Raw genomic sequence first — 16,250 nt, 5'->3', positions numbered from 1 at the left:
AATCACACAAACGGACTGGCCTATCTCATTTTGCAGTGGCCTTCACTAGCCTTACATAGAGGAAACAATGAAGTACTCTCTGAACGAACGAATATACGAGTAAATGAATTACGGCTGATGTAGTCACACCCTAGTAATCCCAAAGCTCAAAGAGAAACAAAAAGTAAAGTTTGAGAGCTTCAGGCTCAAGCTGGTGAGGAGTCCTTCCCAGGTGAGCCAGGAAGACCCTGAGTTGTGAGGCGTCTCCTTGCTTCTGTTTCCACTTCTTCAGCTCCTCCGAAGCCCAGCTCCTCCCAATCTGACTCCCCCAAAGGGTCTCAGGGAAATCGCAAGTGGGCAATTCCTAGTCCACGCTCCAGCCTCATTCAAGTTCATCGTTCTGCAGTATCTGGCGCTGCTGTCCACAGAGTGACTTTCTGAAACTCTTCCACTCAGTTTCAAGGACACCTCTCTACTCTAATCCTTATATTGTCTCCAGCCATCAATCCTGATTCCCAGCCTGGAACTCCACAGGTCCTGCCCTTAATGTTCTCCTGTAAAGCTCTCACCTGCCCAACAGGTGCCCCTACCTGTGTTTGAAGCTGCCAGCTCTCTACAAAAGCGACTTCACCTTGGGAACATTCCCCGGGCTCTACTCTCACCTCCTCCCCTTTAAGCCTTCTTGTCTTTGGTTTTTGCCTCATCAGCCTTCACCGGCCTAGAGAGGAAACTTCAAACTCTTTACCTTGGTTACAAACCCTTCACATTCAGACATCACCATCTCCCATCATACCCTGTGACCATTTCCCTCCTTTCCATTTAAATCCCCTCTACCTTCCAGCTCCTCTGTATTTCTCTCTGTTCTCTGAACTTGCCTTGTCCTCTCACAGGGCCACCACCTTGCACATAGACTACACTATGAATCCCCCACCCCACCCCACATACACACACATAGCCTCAGAGTTGTGCAGTGCACAACCTGCACAGCCATGCATAGCAGTCTTGCCCTTTAATGATGTCTTGCCTTTGTACATTCTTTCCTTTGCCTGGAATATCTTCAGTCCACCTCTTTGTCCCTTCTCCAAAACCCTTTCCCCAACTCCTCCAGGTAAAGTATTTACTTCCCTTCCCAGATACCCTCAGTCGCTTGAACAACCTCTATCATCTTACATTCTACTCTAATGATCTGCCTACTAGTCTGTATCACCCATTGGTCTGGAAGCAGAGACACGTCCCATTCACTTTTTTAAAATCCCAAGTGCCCAGCACAATACCTGGCACATAAACAGTGCTCAGGATACATCTATTGAATGAACAAGACATTTTTCTAAGTAGGGATTATAACAAGCCTGGGCAAAAGCTCCCATATCATCTTATCCAGAGAAGGATCATTCCCAATTAAGTATTTTTGTATAAATATAGTGTCTTTAAGGCAGACTCCACCGCTACAAACTTCAGAAGATTCTAGGAGGTGCTCACACTCATTTATTTATTCAACAAATATTTACTGAGCACCTGCCCGGCCCCGGGCGCTATGCTAGGGCTGGGCTCCAACACAGCACATGGCCAAGCCCAACCTTGTGGAGCCTTCTGGAGAAGGGGATGCGGAAAAGTAAGACCAGAAGCACACAAACCGGAAGTCTCTGCGTTAAGATGGAAGCAGCCACTGAGGGGAAAAGTTGGGAGGGTGGAGGGGGGAGGTATGGGAGAGTGCCCGGATGTCAGTGGGCGGGAGGGAGAGAGTTTGCTATTTTAGATACGGCTGTCAGGGAAGGCTTCAGAGGCTGGAAAACCAATGACGTAGATGCGTAGTGAAAATTCATTATTTAAAAAATATTTTTGAGCACCGTGACTGTACTTAATGTTGCCAAACACTTTCTCTGCTCCCATGAAATAGCATTTATTTCACCTGTCCTGCCACATCCTCAGATGCCCCCAGGTGGCCATCATTGCTGTGCACAGTGACACCAGAGGCCTCAGGAGGGAGGACCGAGGGCACCTCCAGAAGGACCAACCCTACGGCATCCCAGCTCCGAGTCTCAGCCTCCTGGTTTCCCAGGGGAAGGAGGAGCGTTGTTTTTGCTTTGCAACATGTTACTGAGGGCATGAGTGCTGGGGAGGGGTATGCGGTCCTCTTAGGCACTTTGAGGATGTTTCCTCATTTGTAAAATGGAGATTTTTACACCAGTCCTGCCTCCCAACTCCATCCTGGCCTGCCTGGGATAAAATATGCTTTCAAGGTAGGTTACAAAATAAGGCACGTGGTCAGCCTTGTTCCTTTCCCTTACAAGAGGTGTGTGGAAGTTTCTTGACCTCTTGTGGCCTCCATACTTCTTGCCAATTCACCCCTTACCTTCCCCTTGCTCTTTCCACCAGACAGGTGCTTTTCCTTCATTGCCTCACTGAATCCTTGCACCATCGCTGGGCAGCAGGCCTATTCTAGCGATAGGGAGTAGGAGAGCCAGACAAGGGGAATAACAGGTCATCAGCTAACCTGTGACCAAGCAGAAACTCAGTTCAGGTTTTTCCATTCTTCTCTCCCTCTATAACCGCCTTTGCAGCTTGAATCACCACCTTAGGCAAACACAAAAAAATACACGAGGTTCTGTGGTGGCACAAGGTTTGGGTCTGCAAATAAAGCTCTAATAATGCTCCTCTCATCAATGAGTTTGGTTAAGCTAATCCTGTATTTGAGTTCAACCTGAAGTCTAGGCTTAACTTATTGATTTGAATAAAGGGCATTTTCAAAGTGTAAAGACTTGCTTAGTACAAAGCTAAAGTCTGGTGAGTTCAAAAAGATATTTTCAGAATTCCAACTTTCCTGAATCTGATAAAACCCTAATTGAGGCAGTAATTTGGACAGATAGGAGGCTGGCTGTTCCCCCAAGTGATTCTGGGGCTAAGCGCTAGGGAGTGATGCAAATGTGGTGAGTGGCTAATAATTAAAGGATTTAATTAAGCATTGTCTGGGAACGCGTCTGCTAGCTCAGTGTGTGCGTTGGCAGCTCCTAGCAATCCGGGTGGTAACCGGCTGGGGGAGGCAAGCATTGTTGAAGGGAAAGGAACTGGTTCTTGGGGGAAGATTTTCTAGTCCAAGGGTAAAAGAAACACATGTTAACTATTGCTAACCCACATTTGGGGCAAGAGTTTCAATGAAAATGGTAAAGACAGGGGTTTTTGATTGTTTAACATTCGATCATTTGCTGTTATGAACCCAACGTCTAGCACCTGTGTTAGCACATGGACAAGAACGGTCTCCTGTTGGTCTCTCTCTTTCTAGACCTGAACACAGTGTAGGTGCCCCGTGACTGCTCAGGACTGCCATAGTCAGTGAATAGATAAACGCTAAAAAGCATCTCCAACAGCAAACTATCATGTAATGTTGAAGCAAAAAAGACTACACAGGATACAAAGTCTATACATAGTGTGATCCAACTGTGTAAATAAATACGTGGAAAAAAAAGTTGAGGGAAATTGTAGTGGTTATTTCTGGTGGATGAGATCTTGTGTGTTTCTTTTCTTTCCTGCTTTTTTATTTTCTATACTTTTAAATTATATGTATATATATGTATATGTATACATATTTGTACATATGTATATATACTTATATATTATAATAATATATTGTGTATTATTGTATACTATAATTATATCTAATATAAATAATATTTTATATATATTTCTCTTAAAACCCATAGAGATAGAATTAATGTACGTCAAAGAGAAAGAAAGTGCTATTTCTGATGCAACACCAGACTCACAAGTGGATGAGTCCTTAGGAATGAGCCATTCATTTCATTTATTAACTTAGTCAGTCGGTCAGTCAACAAACTAATTGAGCACCTGCTCCTGCTGTGCCTGGCGAGGTGTTAGGTGTGGTCCCTGCACTTACTATATGCCATTCGCTTGAAAACTTGGCATTCATCTCAGTTAACCCCATACCCATGCCTATGTAGTAGGTACTATCATTGTTCTAATCTATGAATAAGGAATCTGCTCAAGGTCACACATCGGTTGAGGAGAATCCTAACCAACGCATCTAACTCCAGAGCTAGAACGCTCACCTGCTCTGCCAGCCAAGTCTCCTGGTGGCCCCTCCACTGTGACCATCCCCAGACTTCTACACTCTGTCTTCCTTCACCTTCTACTCACTGGCTTTGTTCATTCCCCAGAACCACACAGAATGAGGGGATCCATCATCCTCTTAATGACCACGTGTGTCCCACGTGTCACCATCTGCTAGGGTTCCTGTGACCCAATATAGCATCCTCTCCTCCAGCCTGCTCCACTTCATCGACGTCTGTAGGATTTGGTTCCGTAGCTGAGCCCCTCATTGCGGTTTGACCTTGCAATTGACCATACCTCACACTTCTCTGTGCAGTCTGACCAGCACAGAGGGTCAGCTCTCTTGAGCCGGACACTGAACTTCTATCATACCAGCTCAAAAGCATGCTCATTTTGACTTTTCTGCATAGTTTTTTTTTTAACATTGAACGTGCATTCTTTCGTACACAGCATATATAGATCAAGTCCTCTCTGATAACAAATGCTAAACTAGAGAAGCAAGTAATTCTCAAAGACTGTATTCTAAAATTTCATTTGTAGGCCAGTTATTTGAAATCAAAACTTTAACAAAAACACTATAATGCACGATGATTATATTCGCAGGTCAAATCACCAAGCCCACCATAGCGCTCCCATAACTGAAATATTTTGTTTGAAATAATGTGCAAAACATTAGTAAGGACTCGTAGTGTTCAAGCACATGAAAGCCATTTAAACACAGAGAATACCCAGCACTGTCTTAGTAGATGTAGGGTCATTTCCTGATGTGTTCTCACACTGTTAATTATTAGAGCAAAAATATTGATTATGATATGTTTTACTTATCTTAAATTCGAAGCTTTGAGATAAAGCAAGTTTTTTTAAGCAGGCCTAAGAGGTGGTTAAAGATTTTAGGGACATAGTCTGGGAATGTTCTGGGAAGGCTTGGGAGAGCATGAGCGATCCGTGGGGCAGGTGCTTTGTGTCTAAATCAACTTTTAAATACGCCTCTGCCCTTTTCCTGATACAGCCTGCAGTTGCATGACTCTTGCTCTGAAATCTGTTTTGCATTCTCAGAAGTTTACTTTCAGTTCCAGAATCTCTGTGGGTCGAGGGTCAAGAATGTGGGTTTAACCAGGGGCATGAATGACCAGAAGGCTTAGACTCACCTGAATCTAGGGGCCCAACAAAGTTGTCAGGACTCTTTCTCCGTCCCTGGTCTCTGCATTCTCTGTGATGGCTTCACTTCAGGCAGATTCTCGGTTCTTAGAGACAAAGAGACCTCCAACATCTCTAGGCTTGCATTTCGCCTCTTTAATCACCCCAGCCAGGAAAGGGCTTCTCTTTCCCGCAGTCCTCACACACGTTCCAGGTTTGACCCTCTTGGTACCAATTTGAGTCATGTGCCCACCTCTCAGCCAATCAGGAGGACGAGAAGGATGGAAACACTGATTGGCTAAATCCAAGTGATATGCCCGCTCTCAAAGCAGGTGGAGGGGTGGGTAGAAACAAAGCAAAACAGTGATCAGCTCATCCAAACCACATGGACACGTGGATATGGAGTGGGAGAGGGGTGGTTCCCAAGGTGACTGGAGAGGCTATGACTCACAGAAGGGTGAGTGGATAATGGATGGACAAAACACCAAATATCTGCTATAGGGAAGAAAGGAACTTACCTTTCCTGAGGGCCTACTATGTGACCAGTGCAAGGTGCTCCACAAGGCATCAGTCATCCTCCCAGAAGAAAAGATGGGTAACCACTTAGTGAATCAGCCCACAGCTAAGAGATAAGCAAAACCCAAGGCAAGTAGTTGAGGGCCTCCTGGGGACACGATTAAGAAGAAAGAGTGGCAAGGAGAATTTTTAGGAAAGATCACGGCATTGGAGGAGCTAAATCACATGTGAAAGGGATGCTCCTAGACCTGCTGTCTGTAAGTCAGGTTTGCCCGTAATCATTACGCTAAAAAGAATAATGGCATAAAAGCCCGACTAAGGACCACCTGAAGCGAATGGCCGTTTGTCAACATGGTATCACCCTCCACACCCTTCTACGGATCGGGAAACTACAATTTCCAGAATCCGTCCCCTGTGTGGTTGCATTTTGAGTTAGCCAATGAAACCCACCTGGTGGACTAGGAGCAGAGACATTTTTCCCTGGAGATCGTTTCAGAGACATGTGAGCAGATGGGAGAGCTACAGCTGCTTCTCAGCCAGTGCTTGTGAATCACCCATTTTGCTACTGCAGGCTAAGCCAGTTGGCAGGAGTTTCTCCAGAAATTCTTGAGAACTACAGCAGTTTACATAGAAGCTTTTGAGAAGCTAAGGTCTTCAGTGTCTACTTCCCCAACACTCTGGCTGCAGCCTCCCTCGTTTTCTGCAGTAACTTTTCTGATCTTTGCAACCCCAGCTCTCCCAATACTCGTATAAGCCCTAATGCCCAGCTTAAAGCACTTTATTCCTGGAATACTTAGTTTCATCCCATTTTCCTGACCAGCCCAGACTGATAGAGAACCCTAGCACAAAATGGATCCTGTCCTGAGCTCAGGATCTGAAGTCTGAGAAGGGCCAGCAAACATGCCTTGTAGCTTTGGTTAAACTTTAAGCTCAACAAATATGCTTTTACTTCCTCTGCCTTTTTCATACCATCCCCTTGAACTTGAAGGAGTGATCAATAAATAGTTTCATTTAGAAAGCTGACTTTTTAAGTTGCAAATGATGTTGCCGTACTCAGGATCAGTAGGGGTGAGGTCCACGCCAACACCAACAGTAGTGGGCTTCCCCATCATACACACGCACGGGAAAAGAGAAATTTCCCAGGACATTTCAGCCTCTTGAGTTGAATATATATAATTAAAATCATCCCCTAGGAGCTAAGATAGCCTAGAGGATCCTGAGAGTGAGTAAAAATGGTTAACAATAATTAAGGGCATGTTACTTATTTATGCTTATGTTTATTGCCATTCTTAAACTATTGCCCAGGCTTAAGTGCCAAGAAAGCCAGGGTAAATAAGCAAATATATACGTTAGGGCTCTTCTGCTGGGCCTCCACCACTTGACTCTTCAGTCAAATGGATTCTGGGCCATGATGTTCCAGGCCTCTTAATTAAGATGCTGCAGCCTGAAAATAAGTTTGAGTAGATGCAGAAAATCCTAAATAAATCAATTATATTACAGCCCTGCCATCTTCAAACTTCATGACTTCTTGTAGAGTCTGCAGGAAATGGTGAGAGAAGCTTGGAATTTTTAACTAGATAGGCCAATGTTAATATCCTGGTTTTGGTCCTTATTAAATGTTTATACTGCATTTAAACTATTGAACCTCAGTTTTCTTCATTGGTAAAATGGGGATAATAATAACATCACTAATGAAGTAGGAACAATTCTTATTACTGGTTTTTTTTGGTTTTTTTTTTTGGTGAGGAAGACTGCCACTGAGCTAAGCTGACATCTGTGGCCAGTCTTCCTCCATTTTGTATGTGGGATGCTGCCACAGCATGGCTTGGTAAGCAGTGCATAGGTCTGCACCTGGGATCCGAACTGATGAACCCTGGGCCGCTGAAGTGGAACGTGCAAACTTAACCAGTACACCACCACCTGGCCCCTAAGTACAATTATTTTTATATATAAGGAAACTTCCCAAGAGCAGTGGTGTACAAAGAGGTAGCTAGAGGGGAGGGTACTTTATATTCTTCCATAATCTCCATCAATACCCTCCCAGCAAGCCACACCCTCCCACCCAAAAGCATAATCAAGGAAAAGCTATGCACTTGCTTTTAAAATGTAATTCAGTGTTCCAATTGAATGTTGAAATGAAATTCAAAAGAACCTCCTAGCCCCTCCCCCTCAGCTCCTTCCTTATAAAGAAAATCAATTTGAGACCAGAGTAATCTCTCTAAAGTATTTCTTTTCATGACAATGTTTCACCAAAACTTTACTCCTATGCTTCCTCTGAATAAAATCATTAGGTTAATGATTTTAAATATCTGGACTGACTCTCCAATTTGAACCCTACCATGAGACAAACATGAGGCTGACTAGGTATAAAATGAATGTAGTCATTGGGAGTAAAAGAAGGGTGATTGGTTGAAAATATCAATAAAATCAAAAAGCCTCTAGCCAGGCTAACTAAGACGACACAAATTACTAATATCAGAAACAAAAGAGGGGACATCACGATAGATCCCACAGAAATTAAAATAAACACTGTGAACAATTCGATGCTCATAAATTTGATAACCAAGATGAAATGGACCAATTCCTTGAAAGACAAGGTCTGCCAAAACTCACACAAAAATAAATAGATGATGTGAATTGACCTATATCTATTCAAGAAATTGAATCAATAATTAATAACCTTCTAAAACAGAACCAGGCCCAGATGGGTTCACTGGTAAATTTTACCAAACATTTAAGGAAGAAATTATACCAATTCTCTACAATGTCTTTCAGAGGATAGAAGCAGAGGGAAAACTTCATAACTTATTCTATAAGGTAAGCATTACCCTGATAGCAAAACCAGACAAAGACGTTATAAGAGAAGAAAACTACAGATCAATAGCTCTCATGAACATAGATGCAAAACTCCTCAACAAAATATTAGCAAATCAAATCCAAAAAAGTGTGAAAAGAATTATACACCACAACCAAGTGGGATTTATCCCAGATGTGCAAGACGAGTTAAACATTCAAAAATCAATTAATATAACCTATCACATCAACAGACTAAAGAAGAAAAATCACATGATCATATCAATAGATCCAAAAAAAGCATTCAACAAAATCCAGCAAACATTCGTAATAAAAAGTCTCAGTAAACTAGGAATAGAGGGGAATATTCTTGACTTGATAGAGACTATCTACAAAAACCTACAGATAACATCATACTTAATAGACGGAAACTTGAAGCCTTCCCACTAAGATAAGCTACCGACAAGGTCCCTGCACACGGTCCCAGTCTGATTCCTAGCTGTGTTTCTCAATCTTTTTTTTTTTTCATAATCTCCCACCCAAAGGAGCTTTTTAAGACTTTTTTTCTTAATCACTTCCCATGAAATTTTAATATCACAGATATACTGTATATCTGTTTACGTAATGAATGCATATCTGTGCTTTATATATTAAAAGAATAAGATTTTTTTTTTTTAAAGATTTTATTTTTTCCTTTTTCTCCCCAAAGCCCCCGGTACATAGTTGTATATTCTTCGTTGTGGGTTCTTCTAGTTGTGGTATGTGGGACGCTGCCTCAGCGTGGTTTGATGAGCAGTGCCATGTCCGCGCCCAGGATTCGAACCAACGAAACACTGGGCCGCCTGCAGTGGAGCGCGCGAACTTAACCACTCGGCCACGGGGCCAGCCCCAAGAATAAGATTTTTTTTCATCCTCCAAGGACTAGTTTTTGTCCTCTTTGGCATAATATTGCCCCCATTGTGAATGCATGTCCTAGAGCATAAAGATTCACTAGAGTAGAGCAAATCCCAAAAGCTAAAAGACCCTGGAGCCCAATAGGCCCTGTGAGGGTGAGGGGGGGACAGAGAGAAATGGGTAACAAAGCTTAATTTTAATTAATTGCAATCAATCAAAAAGTATTTATCAAATGTTTACTAGATGTCCCCAACTGCTGGGTGTGTAGGGATGCTAAAGAAGCAGACAGACACCTTCCTTGTCTTTAAGGAATAGACTCTGAATGACTCTATTTGGAGACCCAGAAAGAGAACACACAGACCATTAGACAATAATGAAGTCCCAGTTACAATGAGGATCCAAGTGCAAGAGGGGGAGTCGGAGACAGAGCAGTCACTGTGGGATGGGAGGGGGCAAAACAAGACTGCCTGGAAGAGGGGAGGTTAGAAAGTCCTCAGTGAATAGGCGCTTGGATGCATTCCTTCAGCAAGCAATTATTTGGCACCTACTATGTAGGTCACTGAGCTAGCAACTGGGCTTCCAAAGATAACAAAGACCGTGCAAGGCATTCAGTCTGATGGAAGAACAGGTAAACCCAGGACTAGCTACCCACAAGGAACAAGTGCCGAGGGAGGGATGAGGCCGCATGGCAGGGTAGAGAGAGCAGATGCTGGGGCCAGAACGACCGGGTTTCAAAACCCAACTGAGCCACCCCTCTGAGCCTCAGCTTCCTCATCAGGGAAATGGGGAGAAAAATGCCCTCTTTGTAGGGTTGTTGGTGGAAGGTATATTATTTGAGTCTTTAAGAAGCAGACACCAAGATAGTATTAGTTGTGCTAGAGATTTACTAGGGGTGTGGGTAGGGGTTGGGAGGGAGCTACAGGAAGCTGGCAGAGCCATCGGATCGTGATGCAGCTCTGTCCCCGTGGAGGAGACTGGGAAAGAAGGAGGTGGGTTGGGCCGCCTGTTGTGCAGTTCTAAGAAAGTTTTGGTAAGCCAATGGGTGCTCTGGAGTCAAAGTCGCCCATCAGAGGAGATCCACACTTCTCAGCCTGTATCCCTGCCAAGCTCAGCAACTGCCCAGAAGCAACAACATCAATGTGGTGGTGGACTCAGCACAGCCGCTCAAGCCGTCAGCAATGATGCTCCCTGCAGACGGGTTTTTGTTCACAGCCATTACAGGCAGCTAGCATGAGAAAATGTACATAGTCATTACGCTTATGTCAAGTACAAAGTTTGACCAACCTTGTCAATGGTAAGGTGTTACTATTATTATTATGAACAAAATACAGTGAGCACACCAATCATGGGGTATGCTCGTTAATTTCTCCTAGAGGGTTTTAGAGAGATTCACAGAGGGTGCATGGGATGAGCACAGCCTTGCAGAATAGCTCAGATTTCTTCAAGGGAGGGGAGGTCTCGCTAGACGGGATTAACTGCCTGGGAGATGGGGTCAAGGACAGGCTTGACCCCCACAGGCTTGCTGAGCAGACAAAGGCCTGGAGCAGAGCCTTAATTGGTGGAGGATTATAAGGTTTTTCCCAACCACAGCCTGTCCCTATTTCCAGTCAGCACAGCCACCAGGGTGGCACTCGGTAGACCTGCTCCCTCCAGTCTCCCCATGATAACGTCTAGAAGCAAACCCACGCAATTCGCTTAGCGTCCTCAGACCCAGAAGGATGAATCACTGCACGCATTTTCTCTTTCACGTTATACACCCAGAGAGTTATGAATAAATCACACCAGGACTGGGGCCTTGTCTAGCCTCCTCTTTACAATTATTCTAAGACAAAGCTTAATCTGTAGGAAGTGCTATGGGAAGAAGACAAATTTCAACCGCTGCCCTTGCGTTCATTAACTGCGAATTCTGAGCATGGGAGCTGCTCTCCAACAACACGCCACACTCAAATACTCCACTTCCTGTACCCACCTCTTGTCTGCTCATTTTCCCTTCTGGGTCGAAGACCTCACCCCATCCTAACAAACCCAGTGATGACTCCCCCCTACCCTTTAATTGTTCTCCTCCTCCTGGAAGTCTTCCTGGGCCCCTGGCCAGGTAAGCGCTGGTGTCCTGCACCCCCACAACTGCCTGGGTGCATCTCCATCCTTGCACTTGGATACTGTGCTCTGACCTCTGACCTTTGGATTGGAAGCTCCTTGAGGAAAGCGTCTGTGTCGTAGTCATCCTCATGTGGCTCTCGCCTCACACGAGTGGGCCTGGCTCATATGCACCCCAAGTAGCAGCTCCTGGAATAAATGAAATACCATGAAAAATAATGTGTTGGTGAGGGAATGGGGGTGGAAACTCACTGCATGAAAGGAAGTCAAGTTAAGAGATTTTAGATGGGGCTTCACAGTCCCGGGCTATGAAAAGGAATAAGAAGAAAGCTAAAGTGATGAAATGAACATCCCTCTACAGAGTGAAAAGCAGAGAATCGCTTCAGAGAAGCTGGAGTGACAGCACCACCAGGCTTTAATTAGCCTCGTCAGGAACCTTCAGTTCCAACTTCTCGTTGGGCACACCAATAAGACAAAGTCCTGTGCCCCAGAACTGGCAGTGTTCTTCTGCCTAGCATGTCTTTCTAAAGTCGTGGAGTTTTTCTTTAAGTCCACCATGCCAAGGCGGGAAATGAAAACATTTGCGTGCTGGCTCGGGAAATACTGTGTCAGGAATGCCTAGAATGAAATTCCACGCATAGGTCTGAAGACCGAACATTTTAATCGTTCTCAATTTAAGACTCACTTCACCAATACTGTCCAGTTTGAGGGTGAACTATTGAAAGAACGTGAAATTCACATCTAAGATTTGAGTCCCTCCTGGGTTGCTATTTATCCCTACCCAGATAAAGGTGCCCTAGGGCATATCCAATAACGCCTCCAAACCCGATCATACAAGCACTAGGAGCACTACATCGGGATCACCTAGTTCAGTGTTCTCATTCCGTGGATGAGGAAACTCGAGCCTAGAAATTCCATGACCTGCCAAAGGCCAGCAGATGGCAAGTGATGGCTGGCAATGGGGATGGACCTGTGGTGGGTTGAATAGTGTCGTCCAAGAAAATATGTTCAAGTCCTAACCCCGGTACCTGTGAATGCAACTTATTTGGAAATAGGGTCTTTGCGGATGTGGTTAGTCAAGATGAGATCATACTGGAGTAGGGTGGCCCTAATTCAATGACTGGTGTCCTCATAAGAGAGGGAAATTGGGACACAGAGGCACAGAGGGAAAACGCCATGTGAAGAGGGAGGCAGAGATTGGAGTGATGCTGCCACAAGTGGAACTCCATGGATTTCTGGCAGCCACCAGAAGAGAGGCATGGACCAGATTCTCCCTCCGTTCAGAGCCCCCAGGAAGGAATCAGCTTTGCCAACACCTTGAATGTGGACTTCTAGCCTCCTGAACTGTGAGCGAATAAATTTCTGGTGTGTTAGTCATCCAGTTTGTGGTACTCGTTATAGCGGCTGTAGGAAACCAATACAAACCCCAAGCCTGGTTTTTGCTTTCATGAGTATCCAGAATTAGAACCTAAGGATAGAAACATATTTCAACACAATACTCTTTCCACCACATCAAGAAGGAGGAGGAAAATGTGACCACTTTTGCCCCCAGTTCTGATGAGCACAAAGATCTAAAACAGGGAAATGTCTTCATGTATGAGCTTGAGGGACTCGGTTAAGCTGGATCAGTGCTAAGGACTTGAGCGTGCTGTCAAGGGATGCACACTCTGGAAGCCAAGACACAGTGGTCGTCCTTGCAAAGAGCTCAGAAAGATATATGCCTGCCCAATTTCCCAACTCAAATGATAAGTAGTCCCAGCGGACACTGTAATTCTATGAATTTCCAATGTTACTTTGGAGTCATGTGACTTGCTACACATACACTCTTGGAAGTGATGAAAAACACAGAGTGTTCCAAGAATATCAGCATCCAGGCTGCCAAGATGCTTCTCAATGGAGCTTGCAATCACTGAGGTTGGAGATAATTGTCTTCTCCTAATCAGATCATCACTGCCACCCAAGCAGTTCCAACACCCAGGACAGAGGAGGGACTGGGAGGGGAACCAGACCAATCTTCTCCAGCCTTGCTCGGGGTTTCCCTGCATGTGGGGAGTCAGAGAGAAACCCTCAGTGGTGTTTCACGTTTCCCAAAGTTTTGGTCTGAGTTCATTTTTCATCTCACAACTGTTCTGGATGATCCAACATGTGTAAAGGTTTATTCAGGCTGTTTGGGGTTCTTTTGTGAAACTGTCAAAACAATGACCTCATTTGGAGCCATCTGCTGGCAGGCAGGATTGGCACGGAGCTTGCTTCTGACTTGTGTCGCCGGAGCAATCAATTCAAGATGGCCACTCTGGGTATGAGGTTTGCTGAGCGATATCAAAGCAGATAACTGATTGTTCCATCTTTTCCTCAAGTTACCAAACATGTCCGTGTTAAAGCAGCCTCCGCTGAAGGCTGCCTGCCAGGCACAGCAAAGGGAAGACATCACCCGCTGACCCAGAAACACAAACCCCTACATTGCCTGGAGTTGGGGCTGCTTCCCCCGCCGTGTCCCCGCCTGCACATTAACTTGTGAAGCAAAAGGAACATGATCTAATCAGAGAAAACTGTTGTCTTTGGAGCAGAAAGCATGTGGGTACTATCAACACGTGCAGGCCAACCACACGGGATGACCTTGATCTGACGCCACGCGGCTGACCCAGGCTCTCCCAGTAACAGCAGAGTCCGTGGGAAAGAATCACTCTGGGCATAGTTCAGCTTCAGCGTGTGATTATCTGAAGAGAATGAACTGGGACAATCCACAAAGGCACGAAGTCCGTGGGTATTCTGGAACTGTGACCAAGCTTGCTGAGCACAGCGTTTTGCATGGCGCATGCAGTTAGGGAGCAGGTGTGCTCCTAGGTGCTCATGAAAAGATTCCTCATTTTTTTATTGCCCCTCCCCCACCCCATTTCTCCGGGAAAGAAACATAAGGAATATGCAGGAAAATTATTTTTGACCCAATTTGTTGTTATTGCCAATTTGCTTCCTGAAGTGGCTAATTGGGCAAGCTCAGCAGAACATTCCAGTTTCTGCTAGGGAGCCTGTTTCAGAGCACTTCTGTGCACTCCCTCTGCTGAGAGATGAGACAGTGACACTTTTCTCAGATTTCACATTGTTTATGATAGCATAACAATGACCCACATTGGGGCCCAGAAGAGGCTCTGGGGTGGGGGCGAGCCTCTTCTCACATGTTGAAACCAGCAACCAGACATTTCTCACAAATCCGAGCCATTGCAGACTGCTCAGGCAGCGTTAAGTCTGGTGTGAGCCCAAAATTGCTGCCAAGCAATATGTAATTACTGGAAACGTGGGTTCAGTGGGTGTGGTAATTTGCAAGAAGATCACAGTGACATTATCAACACAGAGCAAAATAAAAGTAGGGCAGCATCTAAATCCATAGGGTCAGTAAAGAAAAAGTTGTAAGGGCTAGAGAAGGAGCCACCTGAGATAGGGAGGGAGGGCAAATAAGGTTGCCACCTGCCTGGAGGCATCATTCCTAAATTGGCCAGTTCACACTGATAGCAGGTGCCCGGATACCTTCACTAAGGGGTGAGTTTTGAATAACCTCCCTTCAGCATGGACCAGGCACCCACACGCAAAGCAGATCTAATAATAATAATAATAATAATAATAATAATAATGGATTTGGTGGGCCAGCCCAGTGGCACAGCAGTTCAGTTTGCACGTTCCGCTTTGGTGGCCCGGGGTTGGCCAGTTTGGATCCCAGGCACAGACCTCCATGCTGCTTATCAAGCCATGCTGTGGCAGGCGTCCCACATATAAAGTAGAAGAAGCTGGGCACAGATGTTAGCTCTGGGCTAATCTTCCTCAGCAAAAATCGGAGGATTGGCAGCAGATGTTAGCTCAGGGCTAATCTTCCTCAAAAAGCCCAAAAAGTATTTGGTGGGTGTGGGAGATGATTTGCTAATGCAAAACAAAGTGCGTTATTAAAATTACTTCTTAACATCCACCCCGCTGTCACGCACTACCAGGCTTGTAAGTGTTAAGCAGACCCCATCTACAGTACCACTTCAAGAAATGTTCCTTCCTAAAGAGAGGTCACTGATCCAACCCCAACAAAACATAATCGACCTGGGGATCTACCTGCACACAGACACCTCTTCTATTTTTAGAAAATCCAAACTGGACCACATATTTGCAGATACATTTGACACTTTGTAAAGGACATTTAAATGAATATTCACCCAAGAATAAGCGCAGAAAAGATAAACTGCCAGACATCATCATGTAAACAAGTTTTAGAGCTTCTTTCTCTACTGTCACTACATCAAAGTCAGACGTGGCTGTTCCTTGGGCTGTTGTCATTAACTCATCATTGTGACTTAAAATACCAAATATTTTATGAATCTACCAAAAATAGCTATTTTTACATCCAGAAATCCACTCTAGCTTTGTGATATGCAGATTTTTACAACTTACTCTAAAAATCACATTTTACTCACGCTTTTGTTTAATATATCTTATAGCCAAAAGCAATAAAGCAAGGACATGACCCAATAATTAACTATCGCATACTGAAATTAGTGGTCCGAGACAAGCACAAATGCAAATTTTAGTGCATTTAGCTAAATCACAAGTACATATTGAAGGTCTAAATCATCTTATTAGCTTGTGTGATGATTGTTAATATTCGCCATTTAAGTGAATGTGTCTTATATTTAAACATCCATAATAATAATTATTATTATTAGTCGTTACTGGTTTTAAAATCCAGCCGAAGTAATTTCAGGAAAGGCAATGAATGCGAAGGTTACTTTCTTCTA

The 16,250-nt window shown here is 44.4% G+C and overlaps 1 long non-coding RNA gene across 1 annotated transcript in view; it reads right to left on the bottom strand.

The window, feature by feature from the left end:
* The window catches only part of LOC139077335 (uncharacterized), a 180,267-nt gene extending 168,597 nt beyond the window's left edge, over positions 1 to 11,670 (bottom strand). Inside the window, exon 1 of the long non-coding RNA XR_011529759.1 lies at positions 11,563 to 11,670. This is a non-coding gene — a long non-coding RNA (uncharacterized lncRNA). The remainder of the gene's footprint in view (positions 1 to 11,562) is intronic.
* Positions 11,671 to 16,250: the final 4,580 nt, after the last annotated feature.

Source organism: Equus przewalskii, chromosome 1, assembly GCF_037783145.1.
Source record: "Equus przewalskii isolate Varuska chromosome 1, EquPr2, whole genome shotgun sequence".
NCBI lineage: Eukaryota > Metazoa > Chordata > Mammalia > Perissodactyla > Equidae > Equus > Equus przewalskii.
This window is presented reverse-complemented; position numbering and strand designations above follow the sequence as displayed.